This window comes from Harpia harpyja, chromosome 7 (genome assembly GCF_026419915.1).
Source record: "Harpia harpyja isolate bHarHar1 chromosome 7, bHarHar1 primary haplotype, whole genome shotgun sequence".
Taxonomy (NCBI): domain Eukaryota; kingdom Metazoa; phylum Chordata; class Aves; order Accipitriformes; family Accipitridae; genus Harpia; species Harpia harpyja.
Genome location: NC_068946.1, coordinates 45,500,976 through 45,522,794, shown reverse-complemented (window position 1 = coordinate 45,522,794; position 21,819 = coordinate 45,500,976). Strand labels below are relative to the sequence as shown.

Sequence of the window (21,819 nt, the reverse complement as noted above, 5' to 3'; positions counted from 1 at the left end):
TTGCAAAATATTTTCTGTATATTGATTCAATAGCTGCTTTATGAAGACATATCCCAAAGGTGCTCAGAAGCAGAGGGAAGAAAAGCAAGTAACTGTGAAAGTGCAGTATCTTGGCATGAACATGCTAACTTTAAACATGCTATTCTAGTTAGACTGTATGTTTGCTTCGGTTAAGGAAACAGGCTAGTACAAATGTCCTGTAATAGCATAAATCTGAGTATCTAACTTAGACTGTGATGATGACAATAAACTTGGAAGAGAATTCATTTTAAAGAGGATGTTTCTGCAGAAACTATTTATATTTTGTAATTAAATTAGTTTCTACATATTCCACAGGGTTTTTTTCCTCTCAATCATAGCCCTTCCGAGTGCCAACAGAGCAGATAACACTCATTAAATTCTTCTCCTTTTCAATCCCTACCTTAAGGGAAAGAACCTCTACACTGAAATTTCTTATTTCACTTCTTGGGAGGGATAGAGAGCTGGGAATCACAGACACCAGGGCAAAAGTTATGCCTCTTTAAATAGTGTGGAAGAAAAATGTCATTTTGAACTAAACTCTACTTTTAATGAAAGATGCCATTTTATACTGTGCTATTGTATTTAATATAAAATTCTGTAAATTAGTGGGAAACTGAAAATTGGACTCTTCAGTCTCACTCTCTCCTTTCCAAAGAGATTTCATTGTTAAGTGTCTCCTACTCTAGTGGGAGATTTTCAAAGATTTCATATATAGTCTTGCTACTGAGCTGTCAGTCAAAGAGCAGCCTACAATTACTTGAAGGGGAGTTGCAAGATGAAACAGCCAAGCTTTTCTCAGTAGTGGCAGATGGAAAAATGAAGGGCAGTGTCCACAAGTTGCAGCTTGAGTGGTTCACATTGAAGCTTTAGAGGGTAGTGCAGCACTGGAATTGGTTACCCAGAAATGTGGCACCCCTGTTTCTGGAGGTATTCAAGGCTTGTTTAGACAAAACCACATCTGGTCTGATCAGGTGTTGATGGTAGTTCTGCTTCAGGTGGGCTATTGGGTTAGGGATGTGTAGAGATCCTTTCCAGCTAACGTTTCCAGGACTCTGCCATTATGTTATCAGTTTAGTAATTTTCCTTCTTTCATGCTTATCCCTGGGTAAGATAAAGACCTCTTACAGCATCTCCCAAACCTGGGGAACTCTCAGTCTGTCTGGGGTCCTGGTTCATAGTTTATAAATTTGGACAGTTCATTCAACTTAAAGTTTACAAAGCTGTCTCTATCATCCCAATTCTGAACCTTCCTGGATCTCAGCAAAAAATGGTACATTTTGATCATATTTTCATGTGTGAGGTTTTTTTTTCTGATGTGATAAACAATCTCTGTCTATTGATCTCTCATGGAAATCATAATGTCTTACTCTCCTAATCTACTGCTATATTCTGTGAGCCTAAAGATGAATGTTCTTAAAACTGCACATAGTAGTTGTAGAATATCCGCCTAGCTGTTTGGAGTATAAAAGATCAGTGCTCCTGACTTTAAAGCCTGTGAAATCACATACATTTTTAAAAGCAGTAATGTCATTCAGTGTTGTGTTCCTCACCACAGCACATCTTTTCCTTGCAAGTCCTTTTTTCAGAAGGAATATAGTTGCATTTGAACTTTCTGCCTGTCTTGTAGAGCTTCTGCAACAATTTGTTTCTATAGTAACTGGGTAATTTATCTTTGAACGTGAAAGGAGCATTATGTTTTTGACTGGAGTCAAAAGTAGTGTAACTCGGGTTCTCTCTCTGGAGTTTGCATTAATGCTTTGTTAATGCCAGCTTGGTTCTCTGCAGGTAAACACTTGTGTGTGAAGAAAATACTTGTTGAATCTTATAATTACACTTGTAATCTATTATGAAAGTCTGTTACTAAATGGGTAATGCCAGAAGAAACTCATAGGATGGTTTAGGTTAGCTTTCTGTACAGCTAGAATAACAGAATTTCCTAGTCTATCTGAGCAGACTTACTGTCACAAGCTCTATAACAGGGGTTTGTTGCACTCCATGCCAGGAAGGCTCCCTGACATGACCCTCGTTTTGATAGTTTAGTTGTGTGTGTGTGTGGACATGTCCACTGTCAGTGCAATTCACTGAAGGTGCCTCCTGTATCTTTTGGATATCGGAGAAATGTACTGGAAAGCCGAGCATGACGAGCACATTGTGGTATGCTTGTTTCAAGGCTGATCACTCCTTCCATAAGAATGGGATGCCTTTTGCCTTTAAATATTCCTTCATACTTTTGAATCAAGTTGCACTGAATACAAGTATTTATTTTTAAAATCCAAAATAGGTAATACTGTTAAAGATTTTTATAAAGACACAGATGACAAAGCTGAGAAAATCATACTTACCTGCCAGATCAAATCTTCTCTAACAAACAGGAAATAAATGTTACACTATGATTCTGGCAATGCAGTTGTCTAATGTATATCCATGCAGGAGAAACTTGGTTTGATGTAACTTGTGAGTTTTATCTCTGTCTCGTCTGGGATTTCTTTGAGGATGGCAGGTCATCTGATAGTCCAGTAGGAGGTAATTTTGCCTCTCCTCACTGGTATGTGGACAGTTTCTGCCTCTCTGGATTTGCTATTGTCACTTCAGTAGGTCAGGTGCAGTCATCTAAATTTTACCATCCTATTATTAACTTACCGTGCAGTAGGATGTTCTGTCTATCCTGAGTATTGCAGAAAACTTATTTTATATTAGCACATCAACTGACTGCTGAACCATATACAAAGGTAGGCTTGGATTACTTAATGAAGCATGCTACAAGCTTTTACTTGAGATTAGACATGATTTTGGCATGATGGACCTATGTCCACACTCTGTCTTCTCCTTAACAAAGAATTTAAGGAATATTGTGACATAAACCTAGAATGTATTTCTAAGATAGAATGTAGGCAGGGACCTTTGAAAAGTTGTGCCTTGGAACAGAGGAGGATATTCAAACTCCAAATTCTGGTCCTTCTGGTTGTAATGTGATTTTATTTTCAGTCCTGATCCAGCGTCCCCTGTGCTTGGATGAATGCTAGAGTTAGTAAAAAGGGAAGGGTAAGAACATGACAACAGGGGCTGGGGGGACAGGAAGGAGGAGGTGAATGTTGTCATTGGTAGCAGCTGATACTTAAGATGTGGATCCAAGATCCCTGTGGACTGAAGATTAGAAACTTGTTCATTTTGCTGTACAAGCACTAACAGGCACAGCTCCTGGGCTAAGAAGTTTCCACTTAAAAACACAAAGGTCCTATCCTTTTACAAGCAAGGAGATGAGGAACTCTGTCCTGGAAAGATGAAGTACCTTGACAAAGGTCACTGTAGTTACCCCTTCTCACAGAAAGTGATAGTGGCTCAACTCATGTCTTCCAAGTCCAGGGCATTACTGCCAAGCCATGCTTTGCTTTCCCTAATGATTTCTAGCAGTCTAGTCAACAAACCAGAAAGCTGGTTACCAGGGAGCTGGCAGAGACCTCCCCTGTGCTATGGAGGGAGTGTGTGTGCATATTCCGTTCTGAGGTTAAACTACGTTTCTGCCTTCCAAGAGCCTTTGGAAATAATTTTCTCTCACTCGCTATCCAGGCAAGCAGTATTCAACCTGTGGATTTGGCATCTTAGAAGTGTCCTGAGCCAGTTGTTGCTTCAGAACCCAGTGTTGCATGCACAGAACCTGGAAACTCTCAGTGGGTGAGAAAAAAGCAACCTTTTCCAAGTACCCTTTGAGGTATATTTGTTTTTAAAGAGTGCATTAATATTGGTCAATCTTTGTCCGGTTAACATTGAACTAGTGAATTAGGAGCTTTCTTCTACTTCCATAAGAATCTATATTAGTTTTTCTTGTTCTGGTTGTTCAAAATGAGAAAATGACTTAAAGTCATGTCGCAAAGGAAAAAATCATTAAAGACAATGAATAATTTTGCAGAGGAAGTGTCCCACTGTTAAACCTGACACCAGTGTTGGGGTTTTTTTCTTCTTTTGCGTGGGTGTTATATTTATGTTCTCCCTTCCCATCCCTAGTCAACCCTCTACTTCTAAGTCATGTGGAAAATGATTGTGCCAAAAAATAGCTAGATGAAATATTGATAAATGTGGGAATCACTTACTTAGAGCAGAGGCAAATTAGAAGGCAGCTGGTTTTCATCTTTTCTGTTAACTTGGGAGGTGTGTGTGTGTGAAGAATTGAGGCTACTGATTTATGTCCCCATATCATGGTCTTGAAGGGGAAAAACCAAGAGTGCTGAGAGTGAGAATTAAGCACACAGCATTTCTTCTGGCTTCTATTCATTATAGATTGACTTTTAAGAAATGGAGGGAATGGTTTTTGCAGCTTTTTGTCTCTGCTCTATGTCAAATGTCGTAAGTGCTAGGAATGATATGAGACTAATTCATGGTATCCTTTATTCCCCAAACAGCTTTCTACTTGAAAAACCTTACTGAAGTGGAATGAGTGTTCTCCTATGTTTACAGCACTGGGGAGATGTTGTGGTACTGAGCATGGTGTCTGGGTTAATTCTAGATTGACTATCAGAAAGGTATTGTAGTAATAAATACAACTGAGGATTTGAGAATCCCAATGTAATATGTTAATGGAGAATGTAATTTAAGTTCTTATATAAAGCAAGTGGTTTTGGCTCCAAAACTATCCATTATTGTGGATAGTTCTTTCAATTTGTTAGTTCCAGGGGTGGCCAAATAACAAAGTTAGGAATTATAATACAGAATAAAATAGAAACACTTATTCTGGCATTTTCAAAACTCCTATCTGCAGCTCTGACTATAACTCAGAAAGGCTTGATAGAACTGAGAAGGATTCAGAGATGGGCAGAAAAATCGGAGGTATGGAATGACATCCATAGGACCAGAGATTAAAGTAGGACTCTTTAATTTGGAAAAAATCTTGGTTGGAGGCTGAGGGTGTCATAAAACTAGAAATGGTCTGGAGAATGTAAGCAAGGAATAATCAATTATAGCTGGATATGGGAGAACTCAGTAAAACTCAGACAACAAGTTTAAAACAAGTCTTATTTTCATATTTTATTTTTTTTAATACAAGGCATGTGCAATTGATTGTGGAACTCACTGCAATAAAATGTCAAGAAGGCCAAAATGGGTTAAGGAAGAGGTTAAATTCATAGAGCTTAAACTTGGGGACTATGAAACATGATGGTCTGACTTCTTAAGTCCATAAACTGCTGATTGCCAGAAGCCAGGAGGGTGTATTTGGGAAAGAATTGCTGTAAGCTTACTCTGGCTTTATGTGTTCTTTCCCAAGGCAAGTGCTACTGATGGTCACTGGAGATAGGATATGCATAAGAATGAGACACTGGGGCATTTTTATGGCTTGTTTTCCAACATCTCTAGCTGTCTGACTCCATTTATAGACATGATATTTTGGTAACCTTCCACTTAATGATCAAACTACATCCTTATATTTATTCTGTACTCCTCTCTTCACACATCAAGGCATACAGAAGCCCTGTCTGCCAGAGCATCACCCAGGAAGTTCTCTGTTACCTATTCAGTGTGACTCCCTGAATTTCATGAGAGCAATTGCTTTGTGAGGTGCTGATCCCAATTCTGTTTTGTCTCTTGCAGCATCTATACACTCACTTCGGCTTCACTTGCTGTCTCTTTAATCATCTTGGAAGTAATTTCCACTTCTATTTATTGAAGTTATTTACTGTTGTTATCTAGGTAATTTAGCTGTTGCTTTCCTAGTTGAGATCCATGCTTCTTTCCAGCCGCTGACCTTTCTCTTTGTCCACTTTCAGTTTTTAGTATTCCTCCCTTGAAATAAAGGGTGGGGGGAATTTCTTGCTTTTGTCATGGAAGGGATGGAAGTTTGGTGCTCTGGTTCATGTTTGTGAATTTTAAGGAAGCGATACTGTAAGCCGTTAGTTCTGTAAGCTGTTAGTTCTGTAAAACTCCTTTGACAAGTGACAGACAATTGTATTTCACATGGGCAAAACGCATGTGAGATTTTGTTGTTCTGGATTTTGCTTGTTTAATCCTGTAACTGCCATGAGTGAATTCCAGGTCAATGCCAGTGTCGCATTAGTGGTGTGTGAGCCAGTGCAGTGAAGCCACAGGGGCACACTGGTTCGTTAACCTCTGTAGTGGTGTGCTCCGAAAGTGTGTATATTTTTGCTGCTGTCCCAGAGACTGGGAGTGGGAACTTGGAAGTTTACCACTACAATCAATAGGAAACCAGCAAGTACTTAGGAATGAGAATTGATTTCCTTTCTGGTATCTGGCCCGCTGCCTATTTTTGGGGTTTATGTAATATTCCAACTTTCACACTCCTCTGGGGGTGCAGAGGTGACTGCTTTCTTCCCTGGCCATGCATATTAAAATACAGCTTGCATACAGTGTGAATGTATGAAGCTCTAGGCAAGCCATCTTCAGGGAGCTGAGGAAATTTGTTTGCCTTACTAAGAAGGGTGTCATGTTGAAAAATGCTGTCCTGAGGAAAACGAAAGAACTGTGGCTTAAACACAGGACTTTTAAACCAGTGAGGCAGGCTTCCTTAAAAAGGACTAGCTTTTGGGGGGCTAGACAGGTAACACAGTTATACTCTATCTTCTATAACCAGAAGTTTTCAAACTAACTTTCCAGCTTTTGTGGTTGTGAATAAACCTTCTAAAGAGTGCAGTAACTGCTGCAGCCATAGCCACCTGAGTTGGCAGGCAGCCTGAAACAATAAGCCTTGAGGTGTGAATTCCTCTCATTCATTCAATGGATGGCTAATTCAAATGGCGTGATACAGCTTTAAAGGTGAACATTAACTGTTTCATTGTGCATCAAAGCAGCTAGAAAAATTGGAGGATATGTAATGAAGGTGAGTAGTATTGTGTTGGGCAGTCTTTTAACAGCACAGGATGAGCTAAACACTTGGCTTCTGAGTATCTGTGCAGCCCAAGTCTGCTCAATTAAAGAAACATTAGCTATAGATGAGCAGCAGTAAACAATGGAAAGTATGAAGTGAATAAAGGGAAAAATAGACCTTTGTCATAACATTTCAACTGGAGTTAGTCATGTATTTGCCTGCTGGCAGTCTCATGCTCACCGAATTCTTTGACACCCTTGGCATGTAAAAAGGTTTGCCTACTTTCTGGATTTGGGGTTGTTAGCTATCTAGTCTGAAGGAGGAGAGATCAAGTATGCTCCATACGTGATAAGAAGTAGTTTATGAAATAGGGAAGTGCATGCTGTATTTTGTTGCTGACAGAAGTAAAGAGTAATTTCTATTTTTCATTTAGCACAAAATGATTAGTTTGAGAGGGAGAGTGCTGTTGCTATGTAGTCTGGCTCAGGAGGAATTGGCGTGCCCTTTAAGAATGGTTTTGTGCTCATCTGAATTAGAGACATGGAAGAGATTTACTGTATGAGCTTTTATTTTAAGGTGGCTCCAGCTGCTAAATAACCATTCTGAAAGGCTGAAATACATCTAAAGATCTCCCTTCTCTTTCTCTATATCAAACATGACTTAATTTCTCTAATTACAGATTGTTACTGATATTTTTCAATTTGCTGTTATGTTAAAGGACTTCAGTGTCATAGTTTGGGGAAAAGACAGCTAGCCTCAAAATGCTTCAGTCTGGAATGAAGTCAAGTGGTATGAAAGTAGAAGAGGAAAGTAGTAAAGCTTTCCAAGACATTCAGCATAGATACATTATCCAGGAAGAAGAGCTCTCGGATTCACATGGAAGTCAGTTCTGCAGAAGCCAGGAGCAGATAGACATTGGAAACTGTCAACAATATGGGAATATTAATTTGAATATTTATAATTAGCTATAGCAAAATCCTCTTAGGCTGTGTCATCCCTTTACAGAAGCTTCTTGGAAGCAGATTCTCCTTGTCCAAATCTGTTTGGACATTAATGACATAGCAGATTTTTGCCAGGAGGCCTGGATAGTCAAATAGCAGATCTAGTCCAGAATACACTTGCTGGACAAAATGATCTTAATTCTATTCATTGGGCCTTGAACAGGCCTGCAGTTACCCCAGAAAGTTTGAATCACTTCTGGATTTGAATTGTCCTGCATGCCCATTGCTGAGCACTGGCCTTCAAAAGTTATGCTGCAGGTTTTTCCAACCCAACTCAATGGGTTTGTTAACACATACATGTCTTACCTCTTGTTTAGAAACGCAAAACCACAGTGAAACAGGCAGTGCAGCTTTAATGTGTATATGTAAAACTATGTCAGGGCCACCTTAAAATCTTCCTAGTTTCACACTCTGCCTGGAGTCATTACTTTCCCTGGTGTATCACATGTACTTTCCAAAGGAAGGGGCCAAATGCTGTGAAACTTATTGGAAAGGTTTAAAATCTTTGACCTGTTCTATGTTCCACTTGTTCCTGTTTTTCTTAGACTCTCTACAATTGGTAATTCCATTCAGTCTGTCCCATATTCTTCTAATCAATTCCCTCCTAGATCTTTTTCCATTTGGCTGTTCTTGAGACTTCTGATCTTGTTGCCACAAACTCCTAAACTGGTTCATTTTCATGACTTGTAAGTGTTATAAAATTTTTTAAGGGTGGCCAGTATTTCCCAAACTCTCCATTCATTTTCCAGTGTCTGAATCTGACAGCTGCCCAGTCCTTTAAGCTGATGCAGTGTCTGCTACTGCCCTAATTTATGCTGCTGACCTTTCACACCTAAAGCTGTGCATCCCACCTCAGAGATGGCTGCACTCCAGGACTGCATGTAACAATTCACATATAAAACTACAATACCTGGAAAGCAGCTTGGGACAAAAAGGACACATGAATGTGTCAGATATTAATGCCAGTGTTCCTGGAGGCCTTGCTGTCTCCCCAGTAAAACAGGTCCAGAGACTGGCTTTGTTTCCCTGTGGCTGAATTCAGCCAAGATCATTCCTATCCAACTTCATGAGTGACTTGAAAACACTGAAATGAATTGCTTTAAACCCTAATAAGTAATTTCTATTACTGAGAAGGATGTATTCACTGCCAGCATGGTACTGGTGCTGAAAGTGGATTACATTAGCCTTTTGTTTGAAATCAATTGAGTTTACAACTCCACTTCAAAGTCTTTAGAGCTTTAAAATAGAGCCAGCAGAAACTGTTTAACAAGTCAATGCTGCCTTGGGATTTGTATTGTTCTATCTTTAGTTGTGAGAGGGAGAGACTTCATTTTCCTGCACTTTCACTTCACCAGGAGAGTGGTGCCGAACAATAAGCAGCCTATTCAGTTTTGCCTTACCACTGGCTTGCTAGGTTTTACCTAGGTGCAGATGCCTCCCTACACAATGAATTGCAATTCCTGCACAGTTTCAGAGTGTTCTCTCTCACTTTAAAGCTTGATTTTTAGATTTGATTGTTAGATTGCACTGTCCTTTTGGATTGTTTCACTTTTCAGAACTTTAGTTATGACGAAGAATCCCTTAAAAAGAATTTATGGAAGAGTGGAGCCTTTTAGACTTCACACATTAACTTCTTATTCCTGTTGTACAAAGGGCAGCACATTCTTTCAGTGACCCAAGGAAAACAAGAGCATTGGTTTAAAGTGTGGATGATACCCTACCATTTCAAATTCATAAATTTCTCAGTCACTGTATGTGTTCTAGTGAAACTAACAAACCAGGAAGCCTTAGTTTAAACATCAACTGCTTCTTCTGAGGTGGGGAAAGCATCTTCCATAAAATAAGAGCTTCTCTTTAACCCCCACACAGTGAAAAGACTTCTGTCAACGTAAGTAGGCAGAAAGGGAAGCAGAGAGTGAGTGGGTGAGTACCATTGTTTCACCAAATGTTTGTCTTTGCTCTCTCATTTGTGGCTCAAGCAGTGAGGAAGCTGAAGCAAGCAACAAGATGCGTTTTACCTTAGTGAAAGGCTGTCAGTCTTGGCCCGCTTTTCAAACCTTCCTTGGTCTGTGTTGTTCCAACTTAGGAGTAAAACTTCCATGTTCTTCAAGACCCACTGACTTGGAAGAAGTAGTGAAACATCAACTCTGTGGAAATAAAAGTCATGGCTGTTTCCTTTTTAGGACTGAGGTAGTTTAATCTTGAGTTTGAGGAGAAAGTGTAGGTACTGGGTTGCTCATAGAGTCTGTCAAAAATGCGACAGATAATGAAGAACAAAGTGCACTCAAGTCAAACCTGACTCCTGGTGTGTTGAGCATGCAGATTTTTTTGTGTGGCTCTACCACAGAAGGAACCCCAGACAGTTATGGATTTCCCCCACCTCTTTTCCCTCAAGGACAGGAAAAAGGGAAGATACAGACTCATTATACTCTTACTATTAAAAGACCTTTTAAATACATCAAGACACTTCCCATGCACTTCACATGCATTAAGTCATATAGAAGACTGAGGTTCATAGCTGGTGTGTGATTCAGGCAGAGTCTGAAGCAGAGTCTCCCACAGTCTGAATACCTGTGCACTCCTGGGTCCTGACTCCTTTGGGGTAAGTTAAGGCTGGTTTTGCACTTTTTTTCTTTGACTAGAAATTACTTCCTTCAGACTAGCATGTATCTTTCCATGAAATGCTTTAGCTGTGACAAAGGTACTGTTTTCTTAAATAGTTTTGCCAGAAAAGTCCTCATTCACCCCATCCCATTAACATGCTGTCTTTTTCAGAGGAACATGAAGAGACCTCGGTTGTCCTGTTCTTACATGTGGTATCTCTGACACCTAACACAAGGCTCTACCTTGTTGCACAAATAGAAGCAAAGTTAGAGTAGCCTGGCAGCATGAAGCGCTAAAGTTTTGGGCTGCCCATGGCATTTGCTGCTCAGAACTTCCTTGTTCATATAGCAAACGCAGAAAGTACTAGTAATGGAACCAAACAGATCTTGGGGGGGTGGGGTGGTGGTGGTGGTGTAAGTGATAGTTAATGGATGAAGCAGTGTGCCTCCCTCTGTAACTGTTCTTTCTATAAAGCATGTGCACAGATTTGTTTCATCAATGTTTCACAGTACTAGCAAAGACAAAGAGTTTTAACTAGCAAGTGAGCAAAGCTTGAATTTTATACTCTGAATGTTTATCTTATGATTTCTAATGTCTCTGGGTTCTGGGGTGTATAGGATTGATGATAAGACTGGAGGCTGTGAGCAAAGGATACTTATTTTTGCTTTTTCATGAAGACTTATGCAAGGGAAAGGGAAGGGAGGAAAAATGTAATAAACCCAAGCCTTGTGCTTAGCTCTTGGAAAAACATGCTAATATCACAAAATGGCTTTGAATGAACAATAACTGATATTTACAAATAGTTTCTTCTGTTGGAGTGCAATTTGCATCCCAACACAAGCTCTTCATTATAAACACTGGTTTCCCTGTGCTGGTACAGAAAACGCATCAGTGCCTCATGCTGCCAAGCGCTGTGGTTTTTCAGAAGGAAGAAAAAGGCTTAACGCTATTTGTTCAACCCAGCCAGAGATCTACTGTTTATAATCTGAAATATCATAAAATGTGTTTTCAATTACCTTGTGCATATTTTTAAAGAATTAAATTTCCATCAAAGGATTTTGTGAGCTGTTTGATCTCACTGTGTCTAAAGAACCCAATCTGACTGGAGATAGTTTTGTCTGAACACATACCGCGCAATTGTAACAAATGTGCCCTTTGAGTGTAGATGACTTTAAGAGAAATCAGTCAATTTATTAGTGAGAGAAGAGGATGGTGGGGGGCTAATTTCCAGTGTTAGCTGTGAAATTAGTAGCTAAAGACTGGACAAGTGAAGGGACTATGGTTCTTTGTGCTATATGGCTGACTTAAGCTTTTGTTTTCGTCTGTGTTAATCTGGATATAGTATTCCATTTTCCAGACATCTTTAAGTGTGAGACAGAGCCCTACCCTACTGTGAGAACCTGGAAACAAAAGATGTAGTATTTTGGTGCACTGAAAAAAGACTGCTTGTGATGCTATTGTGCTAGGCTCTGTACAAGAACACAGATTCTTTGCACTGAATTTCAATACATAAACCAAAAATAAAAAGAAGAAAGAGAGAAAGAAAAATTAAATGGTTTTATCCAGAAATAGTGTCAGATGTTTGAATTCCTACTACTTGATTGTTCTGCCTGCTAGACCACGTTGTCTTTCCAGTGTCAGGCTCTAAACAGTGTGATGATGGAATTCAGATTGCTGCTGCTCCTGGATGGAAACTGCATTTCCTAAAGTAGAAAAGCAAGGCAAAATATTGAGAGTTCACAGTTTTGCTTTCTGTGCTGATACATCTTATGCAAAGAAACACCTGGAAAAATTAGCTTAGGTCTCAAGAGTGATAATTAGTCCAGTGGATTAGTATGCTCACGTTGCTATTTTAGCTTTGGAACTGGCCTGGATACGTCTATAGAATATGCTACTCCCCTAATTAGGCTTACATTAGATGTAAGAACACCTTTCCTGTTCCATTAAAGTAGCTGTTATGTCTCCTTTATCAATGCAGCTATTTAGAAATAATTATCCTACTGCAGTCAAGCATATATCACGGCTTTTGATCTCTTTTCCCATCATCCTTTATTTCTGGGGTATCCTGACATGAAAGCAGAGATTTTTCTTGCACATCTTGCTTTTTCCCAGCACTTACTGCTTACCTTTAAATTCAGGTCTTGTTTCAAATCAACTGAAGATTGGTTAGCTGTTGATGTTGCTCTTTCTATGTGCTAATTTGCAGTCCTCTTTTAGAAAGCTAAATTTATCTGCATTTAAGTAATTAATGAAAATGCACACTACACCAAGTTAAACTGAAATTAAGTCAGGAACACTTAATTACATGTATTTGTGTGGTGGCATTTGATCTGTCTTTTGCTGACATTGTAATTGTTACTTAGGAAATACCTATGATATCACAAATAGATGTCAGGTAGAAAATAAGCAGCAGTAGGTGAAGCCTTAAAAAGACAAAGAGCCTTTTTTATGCAGATGTCCTCTGTACTAAGGAGAAAGAAAGAGAAAGCCAGACACTCTGTACAGCAACAGCACGGTTGTATCTAAACAGAAAGGGGCCTGTTTTTCCAAAGTTTCCAGCTAGTGATAATAGAGGCAGTAATGAGATACAGAACTGCTTTCCATCTTACTCTGCCAATTCAGCTCCAACAAAGATGCCAAATAAGTTTCCATTTATGAACTTTTCAGTAGAAAACAGCTTTAGCAAAATCCCTGCTCTTTTTTTTTTCTGCTGAAATTGTCTTTTGCAGTTTGTGGTACTTGCTACCTGTCTGACTGTCATTAGCATGAAGCAATGGAAGATTTGTATAAATGATATGTATGGAAAATCCCTAAATCATTCACTAGCTGTTTCTTAGTATTTCTGGAAGGGAAAGTAGTGACATCTCTAGGGATGGTTTTTCTATCAGCTGGGCCTTCACTAATGTGATTAGCAGGCTAAATGCTCCAAATAAATCCATCACTGGCATCAATTGCATCAGAAGTGAATTTTGTTCATTTATTAATACATCAGTAAAACCCCAGTATTTGTTTCCAAGAGTCAGTGGAAATGGATCAAATTTAATACTTATTTTTATCCACACTGTGTTTCAAATTAGTGTTTCTATACAACATGTACAAAACCATTAATGTCTCTTGACCTTTGCTTCTACTGAAATCTTATGGGAAATTCCCTCATATCAGAAGCACCCTGATTACAGTACACCATGTTCTGATTCTAGGTGAGTGGTTAATTTTAAGGACTTATTGACACCATGCAAGCCTCAGTGGGGCAGAGCAGTTTTGTTTTGGTTTTTTTTCTTGTTTGTTTGTTTTTATATTTGTTTTTTAACCAATAATGTAGAAGCATGTATAATATGTGCTAATCTGGATCTTATTGCAAGGCAGACTCATGTTTCTTAACAGTCACTTGTTAGATCATGTATATGGGAGCAGAATGTGGGTGTCAGAAAATGGGGTGTTGCATCTGAGAAAGCAGTTTAGGAATTGTTTTGGGGCTAGTACTGGATGAACAAGGAAATAAGGACTGTCATTGTGATGCTGTAGGCAAGAGATCCGATTAAGCCCTTACTGAGAGGTAGAGAAGGGAAAGAAACATCGAGAGGAGAGATGGGGATGTTACTTTTTTCTAACACCACGGAGACCATTATACACTTACCATATCCAATTCTAGTAGCCACAATTCACAAAGGAGGCTGAAATTGGAAAAGATTCAGGAAAGAGATAAAAGAATGATACATCATGTGGAAAAATGCCTTGAGGCCAGAGATGAAAGAAGCTCAGCCCATTTAACTTTTCAAAAGGATAAAAATGTGACTCTAGCTGATTATAATTGTACCTACCTGGACAGGAGGTTACTGATGGTAGAATTAGGTAGAATTAGACCCAGAGGCTGGAATCTGAAGGAGAGTTTAATTCTCACTAGAACTGAGATGCCAAAATGTTTAACGATCTTAAAAAATAATAATATGGTTTAGAGACATCTTAGGGTGACTGGATGTCTTCTCTAAAGGATCTTAAATAAGTGGAGGAATTCTTGCATGATTTCTTTGGGCTGTGTCCCACCAAGTTCAGACAAAATGATGGGATTCATCTCTTCTAACTTTGAACTCAGTAAAAGTTCTCAGTTGCCAGTTTGAATTCAGTTCAAACTTCCAGTTTGTGGTCCAGTTTATAGTCTATCTGAAGACCTGTTAAGAAGCTAATTAGTGTTGTCTTGGTTTTGGAGGACAGATATCTGTTATAAAGCATCCTTATAACTGGTGCCAAGGGAAAGCCTCATTAGAGCCTATGTGACTTTCATAGTTAACTTCTCTATTGTTACCATATTGCTTTAACTCCTGAGTTACAGCAGGCTGTCTTCCTGTAAATCATGCTGAAAGACTCATAGGCCAAATGAAGGCTGGAATCTCTGTTTGTACTGTAGCACAGGTAAGTAAGGGAAAAACTGGAGCGTACAGCCAGCCTTAGAGCACAGGACAGGGACAAACTTTTGAGCTCTAATCCCACTTCCACAGTTTTCGAGAACTCACTTTAGTCAAAAATGTTACGAGTGAGTGAGCACAAGTGTGTGTGTCTGTCCAGAACACGCTCAAGCATGACATTTGTGTAGAAGCAGCAAGGAAAGCTTGTGTTAGTTTTTTGTGTGAAGCAGAGAAGCTTAGGGAAAACTCAAGCTTAATGAGGCTGATTTGGGTTATTTTGTCCACTGTAGCTGTGACCTTTAAAAACAATAGTAATTTGACTGAAGAAAGCCACAAAGAGCAGCTGGGCAGTATTACTGTTAGGTGTGTCAGCCACAGGAAGGCCTGCTGTCTCTTTCTGTCAGGGCTATGGGAAAACTGGCAATCTTTTAAAATGCCTCACTTCTCAGGTCATACTCAAATTGAAACACAAAAGAAGAATAAGCTCTCTTTATCCTCAGTCTGTCTGAGGAGTCAGCTTCTGATAATGAAAACATGTATGGTATTGCACAAGGAGAATGACTTATTTTTGGAGTAATTGGCAATCTTTTAAGGAAACTTGCCACTGTATCAGTTACAGGTAAGCCTATATAACATCTAATTAAGAATGTATTGATCTGAGTTTGAGAGAAAAAGCTGAAAAGCAGTCAGGTTTTATTAAGCAAAATATTCAAGAGAAACAGCACAGTATTTCCACCACTGAGTGAAAAATTGGCCTGTTCTAGTGCTTTTCATGTAAACACATTCTTTTTTTCAAGTAACCTTATTTCATGAGACTGTGTTTATTCCAAAACACACAAATCATCCTGGGTGAGAGCTATAAACTTTATCTTGCTTGTTTTGGTTGGAAATGGCCTTGGTCTCTCTCAGACCCATAGAAATTGAATAGTCTTGTGTTTGGCACAGTGGAGAAGAATTTAAGCTTATAGATTGCACTTACCAATATACATGGAAGAAGGATGCATCTGTTTTCTTGGGCATTCTAGGGAACAGATTATCTCCGAGGAGGTGGCAAATTCTTTTCTATGCATGCTGTCAGTCTGCACATCTCGCTCTTCTTGCAGACTTTTTGTATGTCTCTTGGAAATATCCAGAGAGAAGGGGTTCTACAACATGATTTTAAACAGCTTTTTGCTTCATCCGTGTTCACAAAGCTCAAGCATACAAGCAGCAACCCTGAAAATTTTGCTGAGTCCTGATTTAGGAGATGGATGCCCATAGTTGAAGTTCTGCACTTGATGCATCTTAGGGTGAATTTTATTCCCTATGATAGGGTATCATAAACCTAACACCACCAGGCTTGACTGAAAAGAACAGTGATTAGTCTGTGTTTTTTTTAACATATGAATCTGTTGTCTAATGCTCTTATCTTCTCTATTTGCAGATTGCTCAGTAACGTATAGAGGATAGTCTGTTTCTGGCCAAGGCACACACTTTCTTGCCAGGCACGTTGTCTCATTTGTATTTGTGCTATTTCCCCTATTTTTTCTGCAAAGTTCTAGGTGTAGCAGCACTTTTGCATCTAACCTGAGTTAGCTATTACAAAGGAAAAGAGAAATCTGGACGGTCCCTATCTTCTGTACCTATTAGCTCTGAATGGGACATGATACTGCACTAATCCAAAGTCTCAGCATATTAACAACACACCAAAACTAGTCTAGGTTTGGGCTAGAGGCAAGGAGAATTGCTGAAGCACTTGAGATTCAGCAATAGCACATTATCTGTGCATATGGCAATGCACAGTCTCCTTTGGATGTCTTGGAATTTAGAGACAATGGAGAGGGAGGAGAGGTTCTCCTGTGGGCAGGCTTGCTGTTAGAAGTGGGAAACACTTTTCCTTGCACAGTTCTTCAGGGAAGAACTAAAATATTTCTTTGGAGAACTCAGTGTACAAGAGAATATTTTTCTAGTTATTGAAAAATCTCATGGAGACTAGGAGTGGTTCAGGTTTGTTTCTTTACAGGGAGTGGCATATATTTTTGCCAGACATGGCTCAGCTCTGATTAATTTAAATCCTGATTAAAGGAAAGTTCACTGTATTTTATGTGATTGGACTTTCCTGCCCTGCCCCTTCCCCATCCAAAGATCCCTAGAGTGCGATAAAAACATATGGGCTCCTTTTAAGAGGCTACATTAAAGGAACTATACCTCTTCAAAAAACTGATGCAAGTCATTGTAATCCTTTCAGTCCCCTCTTGTGAATGTCTGCTTCTCAAGTGGATTCAGAAATCCCAAAAGAATTTTAGATAAACAAGATTAAATTATGTAGTCAATAAAAGCAGAAGCATTAAACATGAAAATTCTAGATTAAAACATTTTTTAAAATTATAGTCTTATCAGTTTTTAAACTACTGAAACGTCTGAGGGTCTTCTTTTTCTTCCTTTTAAGATTAAAAGTTTAATCTGGTATAGCCTTCTTCTGGTTAAAGGGATGTCAATGATTGTGTTTTCAATTACTGTGTTTTCCACTGTCCATGTGTGTCTGGACCTCTAAATAACATCTGTATAAAACTCTTGAAGGCAGTAGCCCCATTCCTGTAAACTCATTAATTCAGTACAGTTTGGATCTTTAGTCCTTTAAAGGGCTGTGAATTAAGCTTGCAATGAATTTCCATTTTCCCTATTATTGGGTGATGTCATTGCAGGCATAAAGAAAGAATATGAATATAGATGGAGCAGCCAAAATTCACGAGGAGATGTTAATTTTTTTTTTTGTTTGGATTAGAGGTTCATTCCAGAGAAGTAAGTATATTTTTCCAGCATTTAAAGCCATTAAGTTTTTACTTAGTATTGGGTTTTTTCCCAAGTTTTGGCACTAGCAAGAGGTCAGGAGCTGACAAAAACTGGTCATAAGCAGGTATTGCTTAATCTGTTTTCTCTGCTTGTTGATGCTGCAGAACTTCCACTACAGAGCCAATCTCTTGATGAACTTCATAGGATCAAATGCAGATATTTTGATCCTTCAACAGCTGTAAAATCCTGATTTCTTTGTGGTTTCACTTGTCCGGTTTGTGTTACAGTGATAAATATGCTTTTTCAGCAAGAAACAAAATAGCAATTATACTGAGTGAAGGCAAATCAAGATAGCTCCTGGTATTCTGAAGAAACTCAGTAGTTCAAGTTGCATATCTCTTCTTCTGTCTCTACCTAGTAGAAATGTATAATGTGCCAAGAACAGTCAATAGCTTTTCGTGCTTATAAGAAAGGAGGTGCTTTGGTGTAGGGCTGTCAACAGTGGCTTAATTGGATCTTTTGGTTGGTTGTTGTTTTGTTTTGTTTTTTTTTAAATCTTTTTCATCTTTATTCCTGTGATGGGGGGAGTTAGAGGGATACACAAGTCTTCAACACTTACTAATTGTATGCATGGTCCCTCATTAAGAAAGGAAGCTGGTTAGAGGCGTAGTCTAGGTGCTGACAGTGGTAGACACCTCCAGCTTAACCACAGTAAGGTGCCATCACTGTCCCTGCCAGTTACCAGAAGACTGCATGAGTCTTCAATACTGAAAATATACCAGTTTCCAGAATGTTAATGCAGTACCTTTATTAGCATAAAATTCACCTGTATATTTTTGGGGTGTTATTTGATATGTTATTTTTTCTTTTGATATCCTTTCTCAGTGAATGAGATTTATCATGTACTTTCTCTGAAGCAGCTGATATGCAGGCATAACTAGGGTGTCTAGTGGAATCAATCCAGTTCAGAAAGTTGGGTTGAGCCTGGAAGTTAAACCATTTGTTAGGATTGAAAGTTAATACTCTGAAGCTGATCTTGATTTTTGTCCTTTAAAACAGGGGAAGACATTCATATGTGCTGCTTTTCCTTATTGGTTTGTGCTAGTAACCTCTGTGAAATAAATTATAACAATTAAATTAAAATCTGGCTTTTAATACTCAAGAGTTGAATGCACGGCACTTGGCTCAGCTCAAGAGAAGTCCCTATGCCATGGCTAATTCTCTTCTCAATGGGATCAGAATGAAAAATTACACCACAGAAAGCAGATGATTGCAGAAGATTCATTAATAGGAAAACTTCTTGTCCTGGGAAGAGTTTACAGCTGTAAATCTAGCTCACATTTTCAATTTCTTACTCAGATTCCCTTTGTGTTTAGCTGCCTGCCAGGTTAAACCACAACACCTTAAAGAAAGGTTTGGTCTTTGAAGCATATTAGTCTTGAATACTACATATGTAGTAGTACAAACAAGTTTTATGCTTTCTTTATAGATGAATAAATTTGTCTCCAAAGTATTTTGAAAACACTAGTCTTTTTCTGGTTAAATAACTTTTGATTGTTGAGCCTCTGGTGTAGTGGTAAGCATATGGCCAAAATTATGATGATCTTTGTTGCTAGGAAATATGTTTCTTTGTAAAAGATAACTAAAAGTGACCTGTGAGAGCAGAAAAGGAATTAGGAAGAGAGAGAGAAGGTGAACCCAAATAATATGCAAGCACAGGTTTCCTTAAGCTCTTCAGGTTGGAGAGTTCAAGTTAACAGATGTCTTTTCGGAAGAGGCATTATAAAGGTTTGTTTGTTTTTTTTTTCTTCTAATGCTTTAACTGACAACAGATTTGTCTGATTATTTATTATATTTATTTGTAAACAATGCAAACCAGTTTCACTCGGTATGTGAACTGAGTAGCTTGGAGCAGATGTCTCACTTAGCTGGGTTTATGTGCTTGGATTTTATTGGATGTCTGTTCCTGAGCTTTAAACCTGTCAGCGGTGCCCCCAGTCTGTTACAGTGGTGCTTTTCACGCCCTGTAAGTTCAGAATCAACCACTGCCATTAAAACATTTGCTTTCCTCAATGTTTACTTAACTCAAATGCAAAAATATTGCAAAGGATTCAGTTCTGTCAGATGCCAATAATACTGTATCTGAAGACTTCACAGGACCATGTTTCTTCTGACTGAAAGCTGTACTAAGATTTTGTATCCTTGTTCCATGGTTGTTGCTTCATTTTTATTTCCACCTAGATGTGCATAGTTAATATTACTTACCTAAATAGACCCACCAAATTCATGAAGACCTTTATGGATGCGCAAGGCTGTGCAGCAAGCAGCGAAGCTTGCAACAAAGTCCTTAAGGAAAGGAACTGGCATTAACTAGGATTAGCACTTCGGGAAAGATGGCTGGTATTTTCAAACGAGAGGGCACACTGGTATGCTTTATATGGTTTGCATTTATCTGTTCCATTTATTTAACATTAACAATACAAATCTCCCACTGATTTTTTTTTTTTTTCTTCCACGATATAAAACTATTTTAAAAAATTCTACAGTAGTTTACACTTCAAAATCAATTTGTCGGTCTCCAAAGAACAGGGAAAGAAGTAACTTCGTAACAGCACAGGCAGCTTGAAGAGGCTAGAAACCTATAAGTAGTCATTTATCTATTTATCATCATTCACCTTTTTTCCTGAAGCTACATGTTTTTGTGAGGAGCTTGCTGTTTATTTTGCACACTGACAATCCTTACCTTGTTGGAACAGTAAGGACATATAACAGTTATTTAAGTGACATGTAAGTTTTTTGCCTCTAACAGACCATTTTGGGCTCTGGTGATTTGAATCTTCCATGCAGAAGATAGAGCAGCTCTGCATAAGAGGGGTTAAAACATAGGCAGCACTTCAGTCTAAAGAAAGTAGTAGTTAAAATACACATAGCATGGGGAAATCTGGCAAAAAGAAAGCCCACAAAAATCCTTTTCTACTCTCTGGGAGATTTATAAGGTACCACAGGACCTTCCCAAAGTAAATTAAAAATATTTAAAAAATGCAGCAAGACATCAGGAAAGTTCTCTCTAGCATTTTTTTTTAAACTTAGGGCAGAAAGACAAAGAACTTAAACGTTTAAGAACAACAAAATCCAAATCCTCTAGTCCTCCAAAATAATTGCTACTTTAAAAACAAAACAAACATGCTTGGGGAGGAGTGTTCATCAAATACTCTTCCAGCAATCTCCAGTTACTGCAAGAATACTTTCCACTTCTCTGGATGGATGTCTTGTGCATGAGAATCTGAAAGAGTGTAACCAATGAAGTTTGCCAAAAGGCATGATCAGAAGTCTGTTAAATCAGGGGAACCTTCCCATTCCGTTCAACAGAACTTGAATGTGAGGTATTAACCTGATTTTAAGTTGAGGCAGGTTAAATACTAAAGCTAAGTATGAAGTTATTCATTACATGACCAGCTTTGACTACTTGTTTTAAACTCGCAGCCCTTGGCAATATCAGGTCTGTTCCTTGACAGAATTAAGGCCTAGCATGTAATTAAAAAAACTTAATATACCAGCCTTCAGCTGATCTGTCTTTCTAGAATGTAGAGAACAATTTAGGTCCTAATACTGTGAAAACTTACTTTTATGATTAGTTTTATTCAGAAGTGCAATCATATTGAACTTGGCTAAAACTCTTTCTGTGCAAGCTTCCATGTTGTCTACTGTTATGCACAAAGGCTTATGGGAGAATCTCCAACAAGCCTTAGCAAGCTGAGTGAGCAGGTGATGATCAGGACTGCCAGAGAGGTGGCCGGTGGATGAGATTTGACTTTGATTCTTTCTAGCTACTGAGCAATTTGTTTCCTCCTCAAACATAAGAATATTTGTTTGCCTTTTGACCTTTAAGGAACTGGCATCATCTAGCTCTGCTCCGTCGGAAAGCTGGGCAGCCCTTTGAAATAGATGGTTAGAGGTCCAGAGTCTTTGCTTAAGCTTTGTTACCTGTTGTCTGTCCTCTAGCAGCACAATGTAGTTGGGCATGAAACCACCAGCACTTAGCTCACTGCAACAAGTAGAAAACACCAAAACATATCTCCTGCAAGACGGGCTACTATCAAAAATTCATGCTTTACACAACTATATAGAAAACCTGTCTTCTCTAACATTCTTCATGAGAAGAAAACATCACAAGATTATCAGTGAGTCCACATGTGAGATCTTACAT

General features: G+C 38.7%; 1 protein-coding gene across 5 annotated transcripts in view; it reads left to right on the top strand.

The window, feature by feature from the left end:
• MYLK (myosin light chain kinase) overlaps positions 1-21,819 on the top strand; it is a 224,632-nt gene that overhangs the window by 23,529 nt on the left and 179,284 nt on the right. Inside the window, exon 2 of one of the 5 annotated variants that reach the window (XM_052792706.1) lies at positions 3,589-3,730. The exons of the other annotated variants lie outside the window; for them this stretch is intronic. The gene's annotated coding sequence lies outside the window, so the exon portion shown is untranslated. The remainder of the gene's footprint in view (positions 1-3,588; positions 3,731-21,819) is intronic. 5 annotated transcript variants of the gene reach the window in all.